This window comes from Giraffa tippelskirchi, chromosome 6 (assembly GCF_054371585.1).
Source record: "Giraffa tippelskirchi isolate mGirTip1 chromosome 6, T2T-mGirTip1v1.2.pri, whole genome shotgun sequence".
Classification (NCBI taxonomy): domain Eukaryota; kingdom Metazoa; phylum Chordata; class Mammalia; order Artiodactyla; family Giraffidae; genus Giraffa; species Giraffa tippelskirchi.
In genome coordinates, this window is record NC_137280.1 from 142,017,878 (window position 1) to 142,030,022 (window position 12,145).

The 12,145-nt window shown below is 38.2% G+C and overlaps 1 protein-coding gene and 1 long non-coding RNA gene across 11 annotated transcripts in view; one reads left to right on the top strand and one right to left on the bottom strand.

Moving 5' to 3' along the window:
* The window catches only part of LOC145510122 (uncharacterized), an 838,825-nt gene that overhangs the window by 498,080 nt on the left and 328,600 nt on the right, over positions 1 to 12,145 (top strand). The window lies entirely within an intron of this gene.
* The window catches only part of LOC145510124 (uncharacterized), a 28,634-nt gene that overhangs the window by 12,205 nt on the left and 4,284 nt on the right, over positions 1 to 12,145 (bottom strand). Inside the window, exon 3 of the long non-coding RNA XR_014056735.1 lies at positions 927 to 1,134. This is a non-coding gene — a long non-coding RNA (uncharacterized LOC145510124). The remainder of the gene's footprint in view (positions 1 to 926; positions 1,135 to 12,145) is intronic.

Consider the following 12,145-nt stretch of genomic DNA (forward strand, 5'->3'; position numbering starts at 1 on the left):
AAGATCCATCATGCCCATTAACAGTTAATCTCTGTTCCGATCCTGGATTTCATAGAAATGAAATCCTACAGTATGAGGTCTTTGTATCTGGCTTCTTTCAATTAGCATAGTGTCTTGGAAATTGATCCATATGGTAGTATGTATCATTATGCATTCCTTTTTATTAGTGAATAATGTTTCATTGTATGGGTATGTTATGTTTTATTTATCTATTCATCTGATGAACATTTGAATTGTTTCCATTTTTTTAGCTATTATGAATAATGCTGCTGTGAACATTCATGTGCAACTCTTTGTGTGGTCATATGTTTTCATTTCTCTTGGGCAGATATCAATGAGTGGAATTGCTCAGTTGTATGGTAGATTTATGCTTAACTTTTTGAGAAACATCCAAAATATTTCCCAAATCAAATGGCTGTTTTACTGGCCTAATTTCCAAGTTGTTGGCCTATCCATCATGCTAGCTCCCCAGGGCTGAAAATAAAAGGAATGAAAACAACCCATAATCTCATCCTTATTAACATTTTATTGATACATACAAAATTGTTATTTTATGTATCATACTATATAAATACAAATGTAGAAAATTTTATGCACAATAGAGTAAAACATATTTATATATGTATGTCTGTATTTCATGTCAAGAAAACTATGTATCTATATACAGATACGTATATAAATATTATACAAGATGAAAACGTACATATACTCGGGACACATTATATTAATAAATGAACTTTTTAAGCTTAGTTATAACTGAATCATTGTCACTTATATGTATTATTAAAGATTAAGTAAATATAATTTTTAATCTTATTAATAGACTCCACATGATATACCATAGTTTTTTAAACCATTGTCCTTTTTTGGACTTTTGCGTGGTGTTGTATTTATGTCTTACATCATAATTTTTAATATATACATACCTTCAATATTTACTTAAATTTTTTATCTGGGCTCTATCTCATGCATTTCTTGCATACTTTGATATTTCATGGCTGTATATTCACACTTCATCAGGTTTTCCCTCTCAGTTGTCTCTTGGTACAATGTGAAGTCTGGTCTTTTCACCCAGGGAATCACTTAGAAGGCAAACTTCCTTTTAAAGTGTGTCTGTTTCTAATAATATCGAAGCTGGAAAAAAAAAAAGTAAAAGTCGCTCAGTCATGTCTGACTCTTTGCGATCGCATGGACTGTAGCCTGCCAGGCTCCTCTGTCCATGGAATTTTCCTGGCAAGAATTCTGGAGTGGGTTGCCATTTCCTCTTCCAGAGCATCTTGCTGACCCAGGGCTTGAACCTGGGACTCCTGCATTACAGGCAAGTTCTTTACTGTTTGGGCCATCAGGGAAGCCAAAGGACAATGTGATTTTAAAAACAACCTCAAGAAGGATGGTGGGTTTGTGAGTATAGATGGTTTGGCTGAAGTATTTCACTCTGTAGTAGGGTATTATATAAGTCTTGTCTGAGGATGGGAAAGCGAGGTGACTTCCTAAGATTCTCCCAGAGACATAGTAAGAATGATAGATCTTAATATAAAATACTAAGATGAGATAATGCCTTTAGTGACCTTCTAACACATTGCCACATTGTTAACCAAGTCTTCCTACTTATAAAATAAATCCTCAGTGGAGATCTGTTCATTTCTTTTTACATGGTCTTTCAAGATCTGTCATGGCTTCCCAACCTATGTCACCCCTTACCAAGCTGGGAAATTATCTCTTCCATCAGAAGAGACTTTTAACCTCCCAATCTCCCTCCCCTCGACCTTTTTAAAAATAAAGTCTCATTGAGATACACACATATTAAAATGTCTTATTGAGATACATACATACCAAACTATTATCCGTTTAAAATAGGTTTTATTCAGATACACACATACCAAAATATCACCCTATTAAAATATGTACTGCAGTGGTTTTTAGTACATTCATACAGTTTTACAAATATCATCACTATCTAATTTTAGAACATTTTATCACCTCAAAAAGAAACCTAGTAACTGCCTATTTCCTCTTCCCTTTGGCTCCTGGCAACCACTAATCTGCTCTCTGTTTGATAGATTTCCTTATTCCTTATTTGATAGATTCCTTATTTATATAAACAGAGTCATATAATATGACAATTATTTCTGCCTCTATCGCTTAGACGTTTTGAAGATTCATATTGTTGTAGCATGTATCAGTACTTCATTTCTTTTCTAGGCAAAATAATATTTCGTTGTATGGATATACCACCTTTTGTTGATTCATTCATCATTCAGTGATTCTACTTTTCTGGCTATTTGTATAATGCCATTATGAATATTCATATATTATACATTTTTGGTTGACATTTATTTTTAATTGTTTTGGGAATATAGCTAGGACTGAAATGCTGGGTTATGTAATAATTCTATATTTAACACTGTGAGGATCTGCCCAACTGTTTTATTTCTTTCCTCATTAGATTGTTTGGACTCTCTTGTCAAAAACCAGTTGACCATAAATGTGAAGGTTTATTTTTTAGACTCTCAATTCTATTAACCTGTATATCTTTTCTTTTACCAGTAACACACTGTATTTATTACTATAATTCTGAGTAAATTTTCAAATTTAAAAGTATGAGTCCTCCAGCATTGTTCTTTTTAAAGATATTTCTTTTGGCTATTCTGTTACTCTTACATTTCCACAAGAATTTTAGGGTCAATCAGTTTTGTCAATTTCTACAAAAAGTCAGCTGGGATGTTGATACTGCTTGTATTGAATCTGTAGATCAATTTGAGAAGTATTGTCTTCCAATCTATAAGCATGATTATCTCTCTCCATTTATTTAGGTCTTCTTTAATTTCTTTCAACAATAGTTTGCATTTTTCAGTGTCTGAGTCTTACAACTTCATTGGCTGAATTTATTTATAAATACTTCATTCTTTTTGTTACTGTGTAAATGGAATTATCTTATTAATTTTGTTTATGGCTTGTTCATTGCTAGTATATAAAAATACAACTGAGTTTTGTATACTGATCTAGTATCCTGCCACCTTGCTGAACTCATTTATTAGTTCTAGTAGTATTTTTAGTGGACTCCTTAGGGTTTTCTATACTCAAGACTATATCTTATGTAAACAAAGATAGTTTTCCTTGTTGCTTTTGATTATGTGTGACTTTTATTTCTTTTTCTTGCCCAATTCCTATGGTCTGAACCCCCAGTATAATGTTGAATAAAGAGCAGACATCCTTATCTTGTTTCTGTCCTTACAGGGAAAATATTGTCTTTCACTATTAAATATGATTTAGTTGTGGGTTCCTTGCTTTTTCGTATGGTTCACTTTTATCTGGAATGCCTTTTTTAAATCTCCATATCTATATTTTTCAAAACAATATCCATCAATCAAGGCCAAATGCCTAGGCAGATATCATTTGCCCCATCCTGGAATTTATGTTTGCTCATATATCTAACAAGACACTTATCAAATTCCATCTTTTACTGTAACTATTTATGTGTTTATTATGGGAAGCTATCTCCTGTTGTAAGCAGCAACTTTTTGCATATAGCCAAGGTTGTATAGATTCTTATTCTGGAAAATAGTAAAATTATATAGTAGAGATTAAGTAAAACTGGAATTAGGTTAAATGTTTCAAAAAGTTGCCTCTGACTCCTTTATTCTAAAAAAATTTTATCACCCTTAAACCTTTCTACAGCAATGTGTACAAATTAAGAATTCTTAACTCCTTGAAGAGCTTCCCTGGGCTCAGAAATCTTTCAGTGTAGAAACAGTATCAACAACAAAACTATAGACAGAAGAGTTCTTGGAATCCAGAGAGAGGGTAGCATGATTACTAACCTGTTAAAAATCTTGAATTTTCTTTAAGTAATCACTGCAGATGGTGACTGCAGTCATGAAATTAAAAGACACTTGCTCCTTGGAAGAAAAGCTATGACCAACCTAGACGGCATATTAAAAAGCAGAGACCTTACTTTGCCAATAAAGGTCCATCTAGTCAAAACTATGGTTTTTACAGTAGTCATATGGTTGTGAGAGTTGGACCATGAAGAAGGCTGAGTGCCAAAGAATTGATGCTTTTGAACTGTCGTGTTGGAGAAGACTCTTGAGGGTCCCTTGGACTGTAGGGAGATCAAATCAATCAATCCTAAAGGAAATCAGTCCTGAATATTTATTGGAGGGACTGATGCTGAAGCTGAAACTCCAATACTTTGGCCACCTGATGCGAAGAGCTGACTCAATGGAAAAGACCCCGATTCTAGGGAAGATTGAAAGCAAGAGGAAAAGGGAACGACAGAGGATGAGATGGTTGGATGGCATCACGGACTCAATGGACATGAGTTTGAGCAAGCTCTGAGAGATGGTGAAGGACAGGGAAGCCTGGTTGCTGCAGTCCATGGGGTTGCAAAGAGTCAGACATGACTGAGCAACTGAACAACAACAACAAAAGACACACTATTTTTTTCCTTGCTGAAACTGATCAGTGCTGGAAAGGAAAGAGGGTTAGTGCAGAGAGAGCTCACACATTTCTGAGACTGACCAGATGACTGGGCTCAGAATTAACATAGAGTACCAAGTAGTCCATGTCTTTGTCTGACAAAGAGTCAGACACAACTGGGAAACTGAACAACAACAGAGTAGAGATTAGCGCAGTAATTCTAGGATAGGGTTTTTTGTAGTATCTTCCCTGCACCAGCTGCATGCCCTTTTTCCTCAGTGTTGTTTTCATTTAGCTATAACGATAGCAATCTTATTAAACAAATCTCTTTATAAACTGTTTGCTAATTTTTGTATTCACAGTCATCAGTACAAACAGCTTTAAATGGGTGCTTAGTAGGTGCTTATATCTTTTGAGTGAATGAGTAAAGCAAATTTATAATGAGATATCAGTGATCTATGGAAGCTTAATGTATTGATTTTCTGGTGCTGTCCTAAAGTAAATAGACCCAGGGATAGAACTCAGGTCTCCATTGCAAGATGATAAAGATGGCAGATTCTTTACCACCTGGGAAGATGGGAAGCCAGGAAGCCCCCAAATAAATAGACTGCCAGTTATTTCTTCAGCAAAAGTGGATGTGTTTTAGATCAACAAAGAGTGGCCATTTGGGATCTGCAACCATGGTGAGCCATATGCAAGTGCCTGCACGGTAAGGACAGGAGAATTTTTCAAAGAGGAGAAAAGGAAGCTGAGAGGGCCATAGTAAAGTATAGTGGCTTTTCACTAGCTGAGTTGTGACAGTTTCTCATTGGCTGAACTCTTGCCAGGCAAGAAGTTTTTCTTCTTTCTATTTGGCTTTATTGTCATGTAGGGCATGAGACCTTCCCATTCTGGCCTCCCAACTCTATTTTAACTGAAGTTTCTTACATTTCCACCTTTTGATAAGCTCTTTCTCTGATAGCATCACTGATCAAGAATCAGATTTTCTTGTTTCAGTGGCCTTTTGTCCCTCAGTGCCAGGAAGGACCTTTCATAAGTGTAGTATTCCATATCAGAGGCAAAGTACACAGATTGGAAAACTGTTGATGTCACATTTGAGTAACGAGTTAAGGTAGGAGGGAGAACCCTCAGGCACTTCTTATTTAAAGTCTATATGGGAGAATAGCATTGAAACATGTATATTATCATATGTGAAACAGAACACCATTCCATGTTCGATGCATGAGACAAGGGCTCAGGGCCGGGGCAATGGGATGACCCAGAGGGATGGAATGGGGAGGGAGGTGGGTGGGGGGTCCAGGAAGGGGAACACATGTAAAAAAAAAAGAAAAAAAAAGTCTATATGTTATCAAGATGATAGACATTGCAGATCATCTGAAGCATTATGTCATCATCAAAAGTTTAGCAACAGATATCAAACAGGTCTGGATATCTTGGAAAAGCTGTCTCATTAGTTGTTGTCGACTTCAATTTGTGAAATATATTTGCTTTCAAATCAATAGATGTGTGCAGGGCCAATCAAGGTTTGGTGCTCTCGTTAGATCTGTCATGTGAATCCAAGAGTCTATTCCTTAGAGTTTGATGGCACAGGGAGTGAAGTTTAGAACACCCCAGAATCTTAATAATAGCCAGAGTGGCAGGTAAAAGTATTTCATCCAATAATTCCTGAACATTAGAGCCATTTTAAGTTTTATTTTTGTTGAAACTGAGGAGCCATGTTGCTTCCACAACATTCCAAAATCATGAGCTACTCAGAGAGCATATCTAGTTTCAGTATAATTATTGACAGTTTTCCCCTTGGCTCAAGTGCAAGTCTGTGTAAGAGCAGAGTATTCAACTTTTTGGGTCAAAGTAGCCATAGGTAAAGGTGCTTCCTCAACAGTATCAAAAGGAGTTGCAATAGCATACCCAGCACAATATTTGTCATTGTCCTCCTTTAAATAAGAACCAGCAGTGAACCATGAGAAATCAGCATTACCCAGAGGAATTTCCTGAAGATCATCATTAGGAGTTAGGAAGTGGTCCATCAGCATTATGGGCTTCTACAGTCCATAGGGTTGAAAAGAGTCAGACATGACTGAGCATGTATGCACATACAGAGGGAATTTGTCAGTGACTGAGGGGAGAAGAGTAGCAGGGTTAAGGTTATCACAATGTATATGAGTTATATGAGGAGCAGTTAATGAAAGGACTTCTTAGGACGTGAGGCTGCTGACTGAGAAATGTTGAGCATGATGAAAATTTCGGAGGGCTTCTTCTGCATGAAGTACACAAATGGTTGAAGGGGATCCCACAGCAAATTTCCTGTGGTGGTCTTAACTAAAAGGACAGTGGCACCAATGGCTCTAAAGCAAGGGGAGGTATCCGTATGCCACAGGATGCAGTGACTGGCTATAATACTGGTCTATGGTGGTACCCATGTTTTTGGGTAAGTATCCCAAGAGCATTTTCTTCCTTTTCATATACAAAATGGGGGGAAAAAAAAAAAGAATCTGCTAATTGGAATGCCCAAGATCAGGTTCATCAAACTCTTCTTAAGGCCTTAAAGGCTATGTAGTGATGGCTATGATCCTTATAATAAAATTGGGTCGAGATTGTTGTTCTTTATGAAAACATATGGAATTCTGGTTGTAAGAAATTTGGAATTCAATTTTTTCAATAACCAATGAACCAATGAACCAAGGGGCTTCCCTTGTAGCTCACTCAGTAAAGAATATGCCTGCAATGCAGGAGACCCAGGTTTGATCTCTGGGTTGGGAAGATCCCCTGGAGAAGGAAATGGCAACCCACTCCAGTATCCTTGCCTGGAGAATCTCATGGACAGAGGAGCTTGGTGGGCTACAGTCCATGGGGTCACAAAGAGTGGGGCACGACTGAGCGACTAACACTTACTTACTTATGAACCAAAGAAAGCCTCACAGTGGCACTTAATTTTGGGTTTGGAGAAACATCGGATGCTATGAAGCCTATCTGAATCTAGGTGTGGTCCTTGTTCTTATATCAGATGTCCTAAATATTGAATATGGCTTTGGGCAAACCACAGTTTTTTTTGGTAACCTTATGTCTCTTTAAGGCTAAAAGCTTTAGCAAGTGGATGCTGTCTTCCTGAGGGCTTGAGAAGGAAAGCAAAGAAGCAAATCATCCATATACTGCAACAAAGTAGCACCTCTAGGGAACCTTATATCATCCAGATCAGCCTTCAGGATTTCTGAGAAATAAGAAGGACTCTCAGTAAAATCCCAAGGTATTATTGTCCAGCTGAATTGGTTTTTCTTTTCCCCCAAGTAAAGGCGAAAAGTTATTGTCTTGCTTCATCATCTAGAATACTAAAGAATGTACTGCATGAATCAATTGCAGTAAAAAATTTGCTTCTAGTGGGAATGAATATTTGTAAAGTGTTAGAGTTGGAAACAACAACGGAGTGTCAGGGGATAACAATGTTGTTTATTGTGTCAAGGTCCTGGGCAAAATATCCACTTTTGGCCTGTAGGTTTTTGCACAGGTAAAACGAAAGTGTTGTAGGGGCTAGTACAAGGGATAGTGAGGCCTTGTGCCTTGTAACATTTTGTTGTGAGTTTGGTGTCCTGAAGGTCTTCTTTATTCATAGAGCATTGATTAATTCTGGGGCGATGTTTTGGGGGATATATTTGAATCTTGATAGGTGTGCTATGAATTTTGCCAATATCAGTTGAAGATTTTGCACATAAGGAGGGTTGTAGCTGATTGAATAGGGACAAATGATCAATGCTTCCAGAATCATCTCTAGTATCATCAGAAACGAAGCAAATAAGATTGCGAAAGCTCATCTAATGCACCTGCTTGGCTGCTTTGATGACTACTCTCAAATTCTAGAATAATTCTCCCTTTGGGGAGAAAAATATTCCAGCATGGTACTTCTCTAAGAAATCTCAGCCTAATAAATGGATGAGGGCTAAGGAACTAAAAAGAAAAGGGTGTGGATCTTTCAGAGGGTCTAAGCAAAAGTGAATAGGTAAGAGACAGGAATCTTTTAAGGTTCACTGAAGAGCCCCGCTAGCTGAATGTGGTACTCCAAGGCAGGGACTGCCTTATAGTAGTGGGGATGAGCACCAAGAGTGTGGCTCCAGTGTCAGACCTGGAAGAGATTCATCCCCAAACTGGAGAAATGCTTCTCAAGCTGGTGAAGAGAAAGCAATGGGAAGAGCCCCTGTAGTTCCTTGGAGCCCTGTCACTTAAGAATTGGGAGGACATTGGAAAGGCTGGTTAGAAGGGCTGTAGATGCCTGAAATGCTTAAATTTGAAACACTCTTTTCAGATGTCCTGGCTCTTTTCATTAACAACAGAAACTAAGAAGCTTTTGGTTTTATTTACAAGCCTTTACTGGCTAGAGTTGAAGATTAAGAATTTTAGTAATCTTTGAAGTGACTCTAGTGCAAGAGAGCTGGTTTGCCAGATTAAGGACATCTGGGGTAAAGATAGTTTCCAATTCCACTTTGGTCCTTTTTACTTGAAGGGAGACATTCCAGTTCAGCTCATTATAAACAGAGTTGAAAACTACTTGGGTAGGTTGAACATATGAAAGAAGACCAGAATTTCTTTTCTTTCTTCTTTTTTTCATAATATGAAGTAAGGTATAATAGCTATGAACAAGTTTATCAGATTTTTGTGTGTAAGCCAGAATTTTGTTCCAATCAATAGGTTTTGGGAGAGTCATCAGTCAGTTCAGTTCAGTCGCTCTGCTGCTGCTGCTGCTAAGTCGCTTCAGTCGTGTCCGACTCTGTGCAACCCCATAGACGGCAGCCCACCAGGCTCCCCCGTCCCTGGGATTCTCCAGGCAAGAACACTGGAGTGGGTTGACGTTTCCTTCTCCAGTGCATGAAAGGGAAAAGTGAAAGTGAAGTCGCTCAGTCATCCGACTCTTAGCGACCCCATGGACTGTAGCCTACCAGGCTCCTCCGTCCATGGGATTTTCCAGGCAAGAGTACTGGAGTGGGGTGCCATTGCCTTCTCCCTCCAAATCTTTGCAATCCCATGAATCACAGCATGCCAGGCCTCCCTGTCCATCACCAATTCCCGGAGTCTACCCAAACCCATGTCCATCGAGTCGGTGATGCCATCCAGCCATCTCATCCTCTGTCGTCCCCTTCTCCTCCTGCCCCCAATCCTTCCCAGCATCAGGGTCTTTTCCAATGAGTCAACTCTTTGCATCAGGTGGCCAAAGTATTGGAGTTTCAGCTTCAACATCAGTCCTTCCAATGAACACCCAGGACTGATCTCCTTTAGGATGGACTGGTTGGATCTTCTTGCAGTCCAAGGGACTCTCAAGAGTCTTCTCCAACACCACAGTTCAAAAGCGTCAATTCTGCGGCGCTCAGCTTTCTTCACCGTCCAACTCTCACATCCATACATGACTACTGGAAAAACCATAGCCTTGACTAGACAGACCTTTGTTGGCAGAGTAATGTCTCTGCTTTTTAATATGCTATCTAGGTTGGTCATAACCTTCCTTCCAAGAAGTAAGCGTCTTTTAATTTCATGGCTGCAATCACCATCAGCAGTGATTTTGGAGCCCCAAAAAATAAAGTCTGACACTGTTTGCACTGTTTCCCCATCTATTTCCTATGAGGTGATGGGACCAGATGCCATGATCTTAGTTTGCTGAATGTTGAGCTTTAAGCCAACTTTTTCACTCTCCTCTTTCACTTTCATCAAGAGGCTCTTTAGATCTCCTTCACTTTCTGCCATAAGGGTGGTATCATCTGCATATCTGAGGTTATTGATATTTCTCTCGGCAATTCAGGACATCAAAGAGAGCTTAGGAATGTCAGGAAGAAAAGTGGCCAATGAAATAAATAATCTTTCAGAATAGAATTGAGGTCATGAATAGTTATTTCAATTGTGAATTGTTTAAGGAGAAAGGGGCCAACACTAGATTGCTTCTTGTGCAGAAGATATGGAAGAAAAAAAATGACATAAAGAATAGGATGAAAATGTTCCTCCCTGAATGATTATCAGCAGCAGCATTGTGGATTCCAAAGGGAATACACTCAGTGGTTCTCACTGAAATTCCAACATGAACCTCTTTGAAGAATGCTTGGTCTGTGAAGGAAACTTTCCAGGAATTTCTTTAACTAAGTTTCCAAGAATCAGAGAAACCTAGATGAATGTCAGCTTTGTCATTTATAAGCCTAGATCCCTTGTAAAAACCACTATGCTTCTCTAGTCTTCAATTTTTCCCTCTATAAAGCAGGGTTAACAATAACATGTATCTTTCAATATTGAGAAATTTAATTGAGATAATGCGTGTATAGCACAATACCTCACAGATAAGAAGCACTCAAAAACTTGCAGTGAGAATTATACTACTGCCTAGTTTCCAGAGCTTGCATATGTTTATCTTTGCCAAGCTCATACTTGTATTTAATTTTTTTCTTCTCACCATCTCATCAGCAGGAGATTATCAAGTTTAAGCAGCAGCATCTTGCTGCCTAGAGTAGATAGAGTCAATTTGAAGAGAGACATATTATTCCCAGAAACACAGACTCTTTTATACTCAATGCAAAGAACCTTCAAAAGTAAAAGCTGTGACTTCCTCCCTCCAGAACTGGTTAACCTGTTGGGATATTTGGTAGATGAATTCTGTGCCACGCACTCTTGTATACTGTGCACCAGACCGGGAGGCAGCAGCTGCTCTCCATGCTCTCCTTCCAACACAGAAAACCAATCTCCCAGCACCAGGGGAGACTATAAAAAAATGCAAATGTCCAACGTTGATTAGTTTTGCCAGCTGCTTTTCTTTGGAATCAACGGATAGGCCACTTTAGCTTTAAGTCCACTGGACACACTTAGGGGTTCTTTTTGTTATTATTTGTTTCCTTTGTTTTTGTATTAAAGAATAAATAATCCTTTGCAGGACAAACCTGTCAAAGAAGTTGAAAAATGGAAGGAGGGCTTAAATAAACAGAAGAAAGAGATAATAGACCTCTATTGAACTGTTTCTGAAAATATTGTTGACCTTGGGGAGGATCTGGTTCTTTCAAACACGGGATTGAAGAGTCAAATGCTTTCAGAGGCTGCGCTACTTATGTAAATGAATAAGGAAGCAGGAAGAGTCTGGGTATAAGGCAATAGGGAGTGGTGGTGGGTTTGGGTGTATTTTTTTGTTTTCCTACTCTTCTGAGACCTTTGAATACAAAATCAGTTCACTTTTTTTTTTCTCAACTCTACTATAGGGTGGGGTGAAATTAGGGAATGTGTGATGATAAATGACAGTCTTGATTCCCGTCTTGGTCATGCAATGGACTGAGAAAGTCTGTGCCACATCTGAATTGAATAGCTTTACTCAGCGCCAGCCAAGTACTATTGGGTAAGAATGTGAACCCAGCATTGCTAAGTACTTACTTACTTAAGAGACATCCCACATCTTGATTTTGATGTGATTTAGAGAAACCACATCAAAATCCTTACAATTTTAGTGCTGACAATTTGTTCCATTTTGAAACATAATGGCATGAATCAGATACATGTCTCTGTGTTAGTTTTTGCTGGTGGCTATCAGTTTGGACCTCTGCTTTGGACCTCAGTTTGAATATAGTACTGTTTCTTGATAAATGGAGATCCATGATAGAAATAAGGTGAATTATGTTAGAAATAATTTGTTATTTATCTTTAAAATATTATAAATTAAAATGATATTGTGAAATATAAAGTCGTTAATTAGAGCATTATTCTAAAAAGCGGAAGATGG